The 14,238-nt window shown below is 49.6% G+C and overlaps 1 protein-coding gene across 4 annotated transcripts in view; it reads left to right on the plus strand.

Annotated features, from left to right (window-relative positions):
• Positions 1 to 5,376: 5,376 nt before the first annotated feature.
• The window catches only part of GDPD5 (glycerophosphodiester phosphodiesterase domain containing 5), a 340,687-nt gene continuing 331,825 nt past the window's right edge, over positions 5,377 to 14,238 (plus strand). For 2 of the 4 annotated variants that reach the window (XM_038387649.2, XM_038387648.2), the window contains exon 1: positions 5,377 to 5,642. The gene's annotated coding sequence lies outside the window, so the exon portion shown is untranslated. The remainder of the gene's footprint in view (positions 5,643 to 14,238) is intronic. The other 2 variants (XM_043504050.1, XM_038387650.2) reach the window with 1 other exon arrangement.

Consider the following 14,238-nt stretch of genomic DNA (forward strand, 5'->3'; position numbering starts at 1 on the left):
CATGTTCATTAGCTATACACAACGTGCAAAACCTGGCTCCATGTACACACTGCTGCTCTGGCAGGGTTCTGAAACACAGAAAACAAGGGTCACTAGAGGGATAACAAACCATTTAAAGAGATACTACCCAATTCCTATACACTGCATTTCCTCATGAGCATTTCTGTGGTGCTCTCACCATAGTATCTGAGTGCTTCACAAACATTAGTGAATTAATCTTCACAGTACCCCATGGTATTAGGTGATATTACTATCCCAATTTCACAGGAAAACCACTGAGGCACAGAGATAAGAAGGCCAAAATTGTCAGAAGTGCCTACTACTTTTGGGTGTCTAACTTGGGACACCTAGGGCCGTTTTGTTTTCCCAGAGAACTCAGCATTCTTATAGCACTCAATATGTTCACAGTACAGCTGCAGTTGACATCAGCTGCATTTGTGAATGCTCAGAACTTCTGCAAATTTTCTAATTAAAAAAACAGAATTGTTGTTATTGTTCAGTTGTTTTCAATCATGTGAAACCACATTGAACCCAGCTTGGGTCATCAGCAAGGTTCAGACATTTAGATCCACAGCAGAGTCCTCTGTCACTAGACCTAATGGAGTAACTGATAGCAGTAGAAGGCTGTTATCCTCTGTGTGGACCAGCTGGTAGAAGGGGATGTGACACATTACCGTTGGGTCTCTCAGCTACTTACTGACAGCAGAGGAAAGCCAGGACTCCTGGGTTCAGTTCCAGGTTCTGAAGTCCCTCCGTATCCCCAGCATAATGACAGGTTTCAGAGTAGCAGCCGTGTTAGCCTGTATTCACAAAAAGATGCATCCGATGAAGTGAGCTGTAGCTCACGAAAGCTTATGCTCAAATAAATTTGTTAGTCTAGCCACAAGTACTCCTTTTCTTTTTGTGTATCCCCAACCTGTCTCTGTCACCTTCTGCTCCTATCCTGGTGTCATGGAGTGTGGGGGAGTCAGGGCTCTGCACCCCCCTCTTCCTGCGATTCCCCGTGACTCTCAGCCAGCCAGTAAAATGGAAGGATTATTAGATCAGTGCTACTCAAAGTGGTGGTCCACATTGCGGAAAAAAATTGCCGGTCCCCCACATCAGATAGCTTGAGAAGCACTGAATTAGATGACAGGAACACAGTCCAAACAGAGCTTTTAGGTACAAACAGGACCCCTCAGTCAGGTCCCTCTGGGGGGCAGGGAGCTTAGACTCCAGCCTTGGTGCTCCCTCTGTTTCCCCAGATCTCCAAACTGAAACCCCCTCCAGCAGTGTCATCTAGCCTCCCCCCGGCTCCTCCTCCAGCCTTTGTCCAGTTTCCTGGGCAGAAGGTGTCACTGGCCCCAACCCCCCCGCCCCCGGCTCAGGTATCATCCCTCAAGTGAAGTCACCCCCCCCCCCCCCGCTCTCCCATCCCCAATGCAGACAGTCCCAGTAAAACTCCCCTGCGACATCCCCAGGTCAATCCTCCCCACTCCCTGCTCCCTCACACCTGGTCTCCCCCATCCCGTAGCACCTGCCCCTCTTCTGTGCACCCCTCTGCTGTCCCTCCCCCTCTGGCTACTGCAACTCCACTTCCCCAAAGACCTGGCTTTCATCTCTTTGCACTCCAGTCAGGTGCACTCCTCCTCCTTCCGCAGTCTACTTGGGCTTCAGCAGCAGGAGCCTTGAGAGCACAGACGAGAGAGTCTACCTGCTCTCAATTCTTGTGCCTAGAGGCCCTCTTGGAGCTGGAAGGAGCTATTGCTGGAAAAGATCTGTTCAGCCTCTAAAGCCCTGGGCTGGAGGATGCTCAGTGCAGACAAAAAGAAAAGGCGTACTTGTGGCACCGTAGAGACTAACAAATTTATTAGAGCATACGCTTTCGTGAGCTACAGCCACAAGTACTACGGAGTGCCACAAGTACTCCTTTTCTTTTTGTGAATACAGACTAACACGGCTGCTACTCTGAAACCTGTCAGTGCAGACAAAATCTGTACCAGCTTAACTCTAACAGGTTTCTACAGAGCATGTGTGAACTGAGATCAGTTAGAGGTTTATAACTTGTTCTAACTTAGGTGAATTTTCAGTTTTCACAGAGACAGCAAAAAACATTTCCTTAACACTAGGGCAATCTCCATCAAATGTCAAGTGTATTCTATATTGGTTGGTATATTGCGTTCATCACCACAATATGGGAGCAGCTTCCAGTAGTGCATTATGCAATGTGACTAACACCTGTCCCGTTGTTCTCTCATCCTCTCCCCTCGGGGAGAAGTGTGCACTGGAGTGTTGTATTTTGATAGGGTGGGTTTTTTAAAAATATACACGTTGCTATATATTTAGATTAGAGAAGGCAATGTCAAAGAAATGCAGTTTGCACTTGGAGTGGAAAGTGGGAAGGTTGGTGATGCTCAAAAGCATGAGGGCGCTAGAGTTTCTCAACAAAACACTTAGAAGAATTTTTCTAACATGGGCAAAACAAGGTATTTTCTCCTAATGTGCCAACTCTTCACAATTTGTTTTTGTTAAAGTCCCAGCTCCGGGATCCACAAGATTAGAGGAGAATCATAGAAATGTAGGACTGGAAGGAACCTTAATAGGTCACCTAGTCCAGTCCCTTCCACTCAAGGCAGGACTACATAATAGTCAGACAAGTCAGAATCTCAGTTTTCATTTAAAACAAAAAACAAAAACAAAACCTGTTTCCATTCCTCTTGATTGCAGAGAAAAGTTTGAAAACATGATCCCAGTGCACCCTAAAGGTTTGGAAATCAGAAAAGAAATAAAAATCATTAATTTTAAAAAACACAATATAATGTGGGCTCTTTTTAAGCTAATCCCATGATTTTTTGGAGCTTGACTCATGATTTTTGAATGCTTGAGATTGGCAATTGCTGTTATGGAACGTGTTATGCAATTTTAATTATAGTCAGTGTTAACTGTTCTGCCTATAATCACATTCTTTTGTTGTTTGCATTTTATCCTCTCTGTCTTTTCTGCTTTATTATGGTGTTGGCTGTTGTACCATTCTTTAAGTTTTATCTACTTCATTTTTCTCCTTGGAATAGAGGGAGAATTGCATATATGTATTTATCTAGTTAGGATGCAGCTTCTCGAATTGTCTTGAAGCTATTTTTGAAAAGTGTGACAATGGCTACCTTGTTATCAGTCTGCTCTTCCTATTTCAGTGAAGTCAAGTTTTGTTTGTCTAAGACTCTGTTTTGGCTCTGATAGTGAACTGGCAGCAGAGTGCAATACCATGGCTTTATCCTCTTTGTGTAGCATGCAGGGGCCCAGTCAGGATCAGGGCCCCATGGTCCTGAGCAGTACCATACAAACACATGGCAAGAGACACTCCCTGTCCCAACCTGCTTGTAATCTGAGGCCCCCAAACCTAAAAACACTTAGATTTATGTAACTTTACCTACATGACTCCTTCCACTGAAGTTTATGGGGCTGCTCCATGAGCATGTTCTTAAATGTTTGCAATATCAGGGTCTAATTTAAGACAAGGTGAATCAAGTGAGCCTAACAGATTACTGAAGGTGGGGGAATGATGGTGGGGGGATCAGAATGCCCGGTGGTTACAGATTAGCTACCTCCATTTTAGCAGGTTTTGAGTCAGTTTTATTTTAGGTAAAGGCCATAACCCTTTCCTGCCTGAGTTCAGCAGGGGTGGGGTGTATCCCAGGCTGTAACCCTTTCCTGCCCAGGTTCCCAGCTGGGAGCGGGGTGTGTGTGTGTGTATCCCAGGCCGTGACCCTTTTCTGGCCCGGGTTCCCAGCTGGGGGGCGAGGGGAGTTTGTGTGTCACAGGCCATGACCCTTCCCAGGCCGGGGTCCCCAGGTGGGGGGTGGGGGGGGGGTATCCCAGCCCGTGACCCTTCCCTGGCCGGGGTCCCCAGCTGGGGGGCGGGGGGGTGTCCCAGCCCGTGACCCTTCCCTGGCCGGGGTCCCCAGCTGGGGGGCGGAGGGGGGGTCCCAGCCAGTGACCCTTCCCAGGCCGGGGTCCCCAGGTGGGGGGCGGGGGGGGTGTCCCGAGCCATGACCCTTCCCTGGCCGGGGTCCCCAGCTGGGGGGCGGGGGGGGGGTGTCCCAGCCCGTGACCCTTCCCTGGCCGGGGTCCCCAGCTGGGGGGCAGGGGGGGTGTCCCGAGCCGTGACCCTTCCCTGGCCGGGGTCCCCAGCTGGGGGGCGGGGGGGGTGTCCCAGCCCGTGACCCTTCCCTGGCCGGGGTCCCCAGCTGGGGGGCGGGGGGGGTGTCCCAGCCCGTGACCCTTCCCTGGCCGGGGTCCCCAGCTGGGGGGCGGAGGGGGGGTCCCAGCCCGTGACCCTTCCCAGGCCGGGGTCCCCAGGTGGGGGGCGGGGGGGGGTGTCCCGAGCCATGACCCTTCCCTGGCCGGGGTCCCCAGCTGGGGGGGCGGGGGGGGGTGTCCCAGCCCGTGACCCTTCCCTGGCCGGGGTCCCCAGCTGGGGGGCAGGGGGGGTGTCCCGAGCCGTGACCCTTCCCTGGCCGGGGTCCCCAGCTGGGGGGCGGGGGGGGTGTCCCAGCCCGTGACCCTTCCCTGGCCGGGGTCCCCAGCTGGGGGGCGGGGGGGGTGTCCCAGCCCGTGACCCTTCCCAGGCCGGGGTCCCCATCTGGGGGGCGGAGGGGGGGTCCCAGCCCGTGACCCTTCCCTGGCCGGGGTCCCCAGCTGGGGGGCGGGGGGGGTGTCCCAGCCCGTGACCCTTCCCAGGCCGGGGTCCCCATCTGGGGGGCGGAGGGGGGGTCCCAGCCCGTGACCCTTCCCTGGCCGGGGTCCCCAGCTGGGGGGCGGGGGGGGTGTCCCAGCCCGTGACCCTTCCCTGGCCGGGGTCCCCAGCTGGGGGGCGGAGGGGGGGTCCCAGCCAGTGACCCTTCCCAGGCCGGGGTCCCCAGGTGGGGGGCGGGGGGGGTGTCCCGAGCCATGACCCTTCCCTGGCCGGGGTCCCGAGCTGGGGGGCGGGGGGGGTGTCCCAGCCCGTGACCCTTCCCTGGCCGGGGTCCCCAGCTGGGGGGCAGGGGGGGTGTCCCGAGCCGTGACCCTTCCCTGGCCGGGGTCCCCATCTGGGGGGCGGAGGGGGGGTCCCAGCCCGTGACCCTTCCCTGGCCGGGGTCCCCAGCTGGGGGGCGGGGGGGGGTCCCAGCCCGTGACCCTTCCCTGGCCGGGGTCCCCAGCTGGGGGGCGGGGGGGGGGGTCCCAGCCCGTGACCCTTCCCTGGCCGGGGTCCCCAGCTGGGGGGCGGGGTGGAGCCAGGGCGGCCCCGGCCCCGCCTCCGCCGCGTCTGGCTCGGCCGGGGGCGGCGCGAGCCGGTTTCCTTCTCCCCCGCGGCGCGCGGCCGCTTTCCGGCGCGGTCCCGGGCCAGGCGCGAGAGCGGGGCGGCTGCAGGGGCGGCGGAGGCGCTGAGCGAGCGGAGCCGGCCGGCTGCAGGGTTCCTCCCCCCGGCCCCGGCCCGGCCCCGGCCCCGCGCCCGGCCCGCCCCGCCCCGGGAGAGGCGCCGACCGCAGCGCCCGGGCGCCGGGGAGGGAGCGGCAGGTCCCCGGCTTTGCGCGGCTCCGAGCCCCCGGGGGTCTCCTCGCCGGGAGCAGGGGACCGGCCGCTGGAAGTTGCCGGGCGTGGCTCGGAGCTGGGGGCTTCCCCAGGTAAGCGCCGCTGCCCGCTGCAAAGGGAGCCGGGCCGGGGGACTGGGCGGGGAGCAGGCCACGGGGGGGCCCCCCCCTCCCGCACCGCAGGGGCCGCCCCTGGGCGTGTGCCCCCTTTTCCCGGCGGCTGGGGAAACACCGGGGGTGTCGCTCTCCTTCCCCCGGCAGCTCTCCGGGGAGCGGGGTGCGGGGGTGGGGACGGAGAGTTTCCCCTCTGGGGGGCAGGTGTTTTTGGAGGAGTCTCCCCTGGGTGGGGCGCTTGTGCCCCTCCCCTGAATCAGGGACCAGCGAGATGGGCTGCAAGCCCCGTGGGCTGGCAGCTGGCTTAGCAGAGCAGCCCCGGGGGCGGGTAGGAGGCTCCCCCAGGCAGAGGGGTGGCGGTGGCTCTCTCTGCCCTATTCGGGTGGCAGTAGGGTGGGGGGCCCCTGGCATGACAGTCGCCCTCCCACCTTGCTCTCTGCCGTCCCAAAGTTTGGGACTGTGCCTCCTGTCCACGCGGGATGCTGGGGAGGTGCTAGGCACCAGGGGCTTCACGCTGAATCTCGAGGGGCTTGTGTAAATCCTAATGAGGATGGATGCCAGAGGCCCAACTGGAGAGGGGGGCACCCCGGGTGGGGGTTATAGGATTGCTCACACGGGTGCCGGGGTATGTAAGGCAGCAGATTGTGATCATTACATTTCATCTGGGTTGCATCCGGCTTTGTTTTTAACACCGTGTTGGGGGTGTGTGTGTGTGTGTGTTCACAGCAAAAGTGCTATCGGAGTGACAGCATCTGCACTGCCCTAGCACCCTCCGGAGCCCTGTGTGGTATTTTTCAGGATAGGGGGTTATCTGGTGTCTTGAAATCCTGAGCCAGCAAAATCCGCAAGCCGGAGGTAGATTAAGGCAGCCTCATTAGTTTAGTCAGGAGGAACACCCTGGGTCAATGCAGACAATTAGAAACCTCCCCTAGTGTCTTAATAAGTCTGACAGCATGTCTCTGCCTGGTGACACCTTCCAGGGGGTTAGCTTTGTTTTTATTAAATCTTCTTTATTCTTTATTTATATTGCTGGGGGGCAAATGTACAGGAGAATCCACGGCCTTTTGCCTTCTTTGCGAAGAAAGCTCCAGAAAAGGAGGAAATTCTGAAAGGGAGTGAAGCAAGAATGAATTAAGGGGCTTGGGATGGAATGATAGGTGCTTGGAGAATATTCGTTTTATTTACACCCCCTTCCCTCTGCAATCCCTCTGTACTTCTTGGCGAATAGACTTCCAGGCATTGCAAACTGTTTGCCTTAGCACTTTCTGGCATTAAAACTACAGAGATTCAGATGTCTTGGACCAGATGGCAAAGCAGGATTCTTCAATCCTGGAAATCTGTCCTTTTCAGATTTTGCAACACTTTCTATCTTTAGGAGAAGAAGAATCATACAGCAAATAACTTGATTTGTAAGCACTCATACATATCCTATCTGCTTGTGTGTTTTTTCTGGTGGGGAAGGGGAGGAAAGGAAATATGGATGTAATCTGAAATGCTCTGAAAGGTGCACACTGTTGGGCAGGAAGTTGCTGTGTGTGAAACTTTCAAGATTAGTTCTGATTCTGTTTGTACTGGCTTTGACTGACAGCTCTACAAAGGAATAATGGGAGCTCACAGAATAGTTCTCTATAATGGGTTGTCTACATTAGAAAGTTCCACCATGCATTTACATGGTTAGACCAATGCATTTTACTTTGTGGTCACGCTGTAGACCAGGGGTGGCCAACCTGAGCCTGAGAAGAAGCCAGAATTTACCAATGTACATTGCCAAAGAGCCACAGTAATATGTCAGCAGCCCCCCATCAGCTCCCCCCTTCCCTCCCTGCACCTCCTGATCAGCTGTTTTGTGGCATGCAGGAGGCTGGGGGGGGTGGGGGAGGAGCGAGGGCACGGCAGGCTCGGGGTGGAGTGGGGGCAGGGCCTGTGGCAGAGTCAGGGGTCAATCAGTGAGCACCCCTTGGCACATTGGAAAGTTGGCACCTGTAGCTCTAGCCCCAGAGTCGGTGCCTGTTCAAAGAGCCACATATTAACTTCTGAAGAGCCGCATGTGGCTCCGGAGCCACAGGTTGGTCACCCCTGCTCTAGACAATGTAGACAGCACTGTGTCCAAAAAACCTGCAAATCGGGCTGTTTTGTTTTAAAGACCTGTTTGGGATAGGATTAAACATTGTCTTTATCAGAATAAGTGGGATGATTCTACCTTGCTTTGTGGTTTAGATTCACCACTACCTAAATTACTGGTCTGTAGATAGCATACCCACCAATTAGCATCTAGAGTGTCTAGTCATTGGCAGATTTGGTGTATATTCGGTTGCCTTCCATTTGAATTGTTGGGTATATTGGTCATCTGTTCATACAGAACACAATCCATTAACACACCATCTAGCCATTGCCTACTTTCATCGTGGTCGTTCCACAATTTGGGAAGAGGTTGCTATTTTAATCATATTTTTCACTTGCACTGTCAAGCCTTGAAGTCTGCTTCAAACTGATAATCAAACAGTAGTAATTCAACTGTAAAAAGCCTCTTTATAAATCAGAAGCCACTCCTTAAATGTGCATATCAGATCAGTTGTAAGGCAGTTAATTTTAGAGTGGGTGTCTCCTTCAAGCTGTGCAAAACTTCTTTTTAAAAAAAAGAAGCTTTTTTGTGTGTTAAAAAAAAAAAAAAAAAAGCAAAATGACCAGGATTTGTCCACTGCCATTCACAGCAGAAGCACAAATTAAATGGATTTTGGGCCAATACATTTTATTTGGTGTCTGTCTGTCGATTTCAGCAACTAGCTCTTTGAAACTAACTTCAAAGCTTTTAATTTATAGGGGAAATTCTTCCTTTGGACCAGGAAGACTACGATTAGATGTGATATCTTGCATCTCCTCTGTGGGCCAAGGATTATTTGTTTCTTTCATTTTATAGAAAGTGCCATGCATATTACCATCCTCTCTAAATAATGATGTTACAATTGTCCTAATTTTTTTGTCTAACTTGTACTATTGTGTGGATTTGGTTATCCAATCATTATTTTACCTTGTTCAGTGTTACCCTGGAAGTTAAGATTCTCATTAGCAAGTGTCTTGTTCTGTTAGGTAGGTGCCCGTTGCTTGAAGTGTGGCCTTTTATGCAGCAGGTGCGCCTGCTGGGGATGTTAACCAGACTCTGAATGATTCCTTTATCCCTCTTTATCTGCTCTCCCCCTCCCCCGCCGCCCTCAAAAATCCTGTCTTTCTCTCCAACAGTGGATATCCAGCATGGCACACCTGGGCAAGGTGTGGATTGGAATTCAATTTGATGCTAAATGTAGTTAGAGAAACCATTATCCCCTCCAAAAGGGTTTTAATAACTAGCCCTTTTTTTGTAACTCATTATCCAAAAGATAGTGTGATTAACCGAGAAGATTTATTAGAGGCTTGTCAGACACTGCTCATATTTCTTCTTCAAGAGGCTCTGCTGCAATACTATATTTCAGCTTTAAAACAAGTACATGGCTCTTCCTTTCCCTGCATTGATTTACAATCTCCATGTAACTCTTTGTGGACGCTCTTATTTTTCCGAACCAATGCTTCGTTAGTTATGTATGTACATACTGTAGCTTTAAAACTAATGCTCGCTGGCAGGAACAATCCATCATTTGCTAATGATGTAACAAATCTCTGGTCACTTGGGATTTCAGTGCTGCCACTATATTGCATGCCACAGCGACGCTAAATTATCTGATATCTGCAAGGGTAGAAGTCTGATTCTCCTGCTTCAAAAGCAGAGGAGTAAGAGGAAAAACCTCAGCAGAGGCTAACAGTATAAGGACTATGCCCAAAGTTGAGCTCTTGGATTCAGGTCAGAAGAGGACAGTGATACACAAACCAGCCAGTTCATTTAAAATGCTAATACTCTGTTCCATAGCACCTTTCATCTTGCTAACATTAAGCCTATTAGAGAATCTCCATTTTTACAGGTTTCAGAGTAGCAGCTGTGTTAGTCTGTATTCGCAAAAAGAAAAGGAGTACTTGTGGCACCTTAGAGACTAACAATGATGGCTTATCTTAAGTGATCACTCTCCTTACAGGGTGTATGATAAACCCATTGTTTCATGTCCTCTGTGTGTGTATATCAATCTCCCCTGTTTTTTGCACCAAATGCATCCGATGAAGTGAGCTGTAGCTCACGAAAGCTTATGCTCTAATAAATTTGTTAGTCTCTAAGGTGCCACAAGTACTCCATTTTTACAGGGGAGGTAAGAGACAGAACTGAAATTCATTGCCCTTCTCAAGGTCGCATTGTGAACTAGAGACCACAAAGAATAGAACCCGGCCAGTCCCCTGCTCCAAGCACACTCCCTTCCAGACAGGGTCCTTGTCTATTTCTTTTCTACAGTACCAAGTACACATGGATGGTACTGAGCAGGTAAAGAAGTGTGTGTGCGTGTGTGTGTGTGAGAAGCAGGGGAAGGGTTTGTAAGGGAATTCTAAATGGTTGTCTGTAGAAACAGGAGATTGTTAAACAGTGACTGGAGAAATCTATTGTTTAATAAAACCCTAAACAATCTTGATATCTGGTTTTGTTGTGTTCTTTTTTTTTTTTCTCTCTCAATTCCCTCCTCCTCCCACACCATTCTGAACAGCTGCCTTGTGATTTGTTTGGACTAATATCCTCTTGTTGCTTGATACAGTAAAACACAAGCCACCTTATCTCTTTAATATGTAGTTTAAAATATTTTTATAATGTTCCTGCCAAGAAAGACTTTCAAGATAAATGTGCTCTTTTGAAGATCTTCAAACTAGGTTTCTCTTGAATTGCTTGTGGAGGCAATCGTAAACCTTTCCACACTAAGGTTTATCTCAGAATGCTTTGTACTTAATCAATACACGATTGAAGAGGTACCTGGGGTGGTTTTAGTTTTGTCTGCTTTGTCCGCTCAGACTTCAATTACATTGTGTATAAGGATGATTCTGTGCAAGGGTGAATCTTCCACCCTCCCCTCTTGGGTACGTGAAAAATCTGCAAATAATCTCTTGCTTAACTTTGGGGGCACCTGAAGTTTGGGTACTAAATGCTCAATTGTAGCCACAGCCATGTTGGTCCCAGGATATTAGAGAGACAAGGTGAGTGAGATAATATCTTTTATTAGACCTCAAGAGCTTGCGTCTCTCTCACCAACAGTAGTTGCCTCAATAAGAGAGAGTGCCTCACATGACTTTGACTTTGACATCACATTGAATTTGATGGGAGTTGAGGATGCTTGGCAGCTTTTCAGGATCAAGTCTATAAGGGTATCTATAGCTATATCTAGATATAGCTATATCTATCTATATAAATTTATACTGTGTATGTGTAAAGTGGCTGAGGAAGGGAAAAAAAGATCCCTAACCCTCTCCGGTTCTGCCCTCTGTTTTTGTGGAAGCGGTACCAGTGACAGACCAAAAATCTAGGCATCAATCCCGCAATGAGCTCTGTGCTGCCAGACCCCTGCAGCCATGCAGAGCCTCACTAAAAGCTCTTCTCTTATTTAGAAATAGCAAGTGCTTGCTTGGAAATGATTCTGTGCAATCATGGCTTATATATGACAGCGCTATCTATTATTTACACTTCAAGGCACTGATCCTGCAAGTTACCCCATGGAGCTTCCATTGGGGCACGGGGTTCTGCAGGATTGCTTGGTTGGGGTCTAGGTTATTTCAGCTGAAATAACTCTCTGATCTGATCTACTCTACTCTTCTCCACTTGTACTGTTTGTTTACTATTTGCTATTTTGTTGCTCTGGACTGGTGATGCTAACTAGTCAGTTTCACTTTCTGACTCTACTGCGGGGGTGGCCAACCGGGGGCTCCGGAGCCACGTGCGGCTCTTCAGAAGTTAATATGCGGCTCCTTGTACAGGCACCAACTTTCCAATGTGCTGAGAGGTGCTCATTGCTCAATCCTCTGCCACAGGCCCTGCCCCCACTCCACCTCTTCCTGCCTCCTCCCCTGAGCCTGCAGCGCCCTCGCTCCTCCCCCTCCGAGCCTCCTGCATGCCACGAAACAGCTGATCGGGAGGTGCTGATTGGCGGGGCTGTTGGTGAGCGGGAGGTGCTGGGAGTGGGGTGGGGGTAGCTGAAGGGGGGGGCTGCTGACGTATTATTGTGGCTCTTTGTCAATGTATATTGGTAAAGCCTGGCTCCTTCTCAGGCTCAGGTTGGCCCTCCCTGCTCTACTGTTAGGATGATGTGTTGTGTGACCTTCAAGGTAGGAGAACATCTTTTAAAAACAAACTCTGACTTAAAATGAAAAACATTGCTATTATTTCTCTTTGCAAAACCTTGCACTCTGGGCATGTGCTACTGGCACCGTGCACTTATAAATATTGCAACTGTGCCACAGCGTGTTGTCCCCCCCCCCCCCCCAAGAAATCAAAGCAGAAATTTAAATAACCTTTTTCTTTATGGTCCCAGGTGTGACACACAGTGCAGGAGGGTTCTGTAATGCTGCTTTTCAATAGGTGGGTTTTGCATATGTTCCTGAATTACATGTGGGAATGCATCAGGCATAAACAGCACTTACGTGAAGGCTACATTTTCCTTTAGGAGCAGTGGCCTCTTCTAAAGTGTCTGTTTTTAAATTAACCAGATGGGATTTCTGTGTGTTCCAATTTCCAAGTGCTACCATGAGGCACTCTATTAGATTAGGTCTCAGGCCACTTTTATATTTATTAATCTGTGTGATCACTAACACACTCACTGATCTAAAACTGCCTGAGTCTAAAATAATGGCAACTGTGGTGGTGTATACTATGAAACTGCAAGAGAAGGCAAATCTTCTGGTTAAAAGACAAAGAACAAGGAGATCTGTATGTTTGGTTACTACAATTAATGAGCAAAGCGTAACTTAAGAACCTAAGAGCACTTTCTAGTCTCTGTTCTGACACAGACTTGTAGCATGACTTTGCACAAGTCAGTTAGAGGCTACTTTTGAAAGACTAGCCTTAACTGTGGATGTCACTTGATTTCCCCCCCTCAGGTCCTGAGAACCTATGGCCCCACTTGCTTTTTACCCTTATACCCTTTTCTCCATTTCCTGATCTGTGAAATGGGGATATAATACTTACAAGCGTTGTGGGGTTTAATGTCTTGTAAAGCGTTTTGGGACACTTGGATGGAAGGAGATACAGAAGTACAAAGGATTTGTATTGCTCATCCATCCATCCATCCAAACTTTCTTCCCTCTGCTTTAAAATATTTCCTGCATGCCCCAGTTGTTCATGTGTAAACATTATAATGGGCTTATCCAATGCTTTGATCTATGCTTTCTTCTGAAAGATTGGATATGTTTCTGGTGATAAGAGGGTACGGGAGAGGGACACATCCTCCGAAATCATGGTCTCTTCTCTATCTCTGCTTTCATGCTTTAATCTAGAAGGAAGCCCTGCCTGGAGAGAAGTTTCTTTAAGGTGTCAAGTCAGTGAGGTTTCAGAAGCAGTTGCCCGGCATGACTGCAATTACCTTTGTAGGCAAGTGTTGGAATTTCATATCAATCTATCCACTAATAATTTGCATCTCTTTTGAATGAGACTTAAACCTGACAACTGAATCAGCTGTGACACAAGATCCGTAGTGCTTCACATAGGTAGAGGTGCATCTACACGTAACCTTCGTGAAACCTAGTGCCAGAGGCCAAAGTCTTCAAATCTGCATGCCTAAAATGAGGCTCCTGAAGTCACATTTAGGCTCCTGAAACAGAAATGTTCTCATCTTAAAAAGGTGCTGAACACTTGCAGTTTCTAGCCTAACTTTAGGCATTACTAGGTTTGAAAATTTTGGACAGAGGTTCTCTTTTGGACCCTGTCATATGTCAAGGTATTGGCTAACTTGGGTTACCTTCTCAAGGTGTAGGTGCTGCCTTACTCAGATCTGGGTTATAGTTCTTTCTTTTAGAGTTATGATTTAATGACATCCTTCTAACTGACTACAGGTAAGACAGCTCTGTGTGTTCAAATATTAACATGCTGAGTGTAAACGTGTCTTTTACATTAAATTACCTGAAAGCAAATTGCTTCTCGGTACATCACAAGATCACGCATAGCACCAATGCTACGTGGATGCTTGTTGGCTAAACACAAACTTGTGTGGGTACCCAGGAAGATTACTCTTGCTGTGCATAGAAAAATAAAAAAATTAAGTCTCCAATGCCTGTGGCACTATATCCATGCAGCAGTTATCCCTGAAAAGTACAGAGAATGCGACAAGTACTACTAGAGCCCTGAGTGCATGAAGAAGTGCACTCTTTAGCATTTCTATAAATGTAAGTTTGAGAGCCCATGCAAAAGCACCATGCTCTAGCTGTTTGAACTCAGGGCTGGGGCCAGAGTTCTAATCCTGACTCTGCCACCCACCTGAATCACCCTGTGAAGTTAAGCAAGCCAGTAATCCCTGAATTTTGAGTGTCACTATTTTTGAAGACTCGACCTGATACACTTTGAGGATCTGATTTAAAATAAATAAACAAATAAATAAATAAAAATAAATAAAGAGGCGCTCAGCACTTAACTCCAACTGAAGTCAGTGGGTGCTGTGGAGTCCCTAGAACTATTGAAAATTAGGCACAA

Source organism: Dermochelys coriacea, chromosome 1 (genome assembly GCF_009764565.3).
Source record: "Dermochelys coriacea isolate rDerCor1 chromosome 1, rDerCor1.pri.v4, whole genome shotgun sequence".
NCBI lineage: Eukaryota > Metazoa > Chordata > Testudines > Dermochelyidae > Dermochelys > Dermochelys coriacea.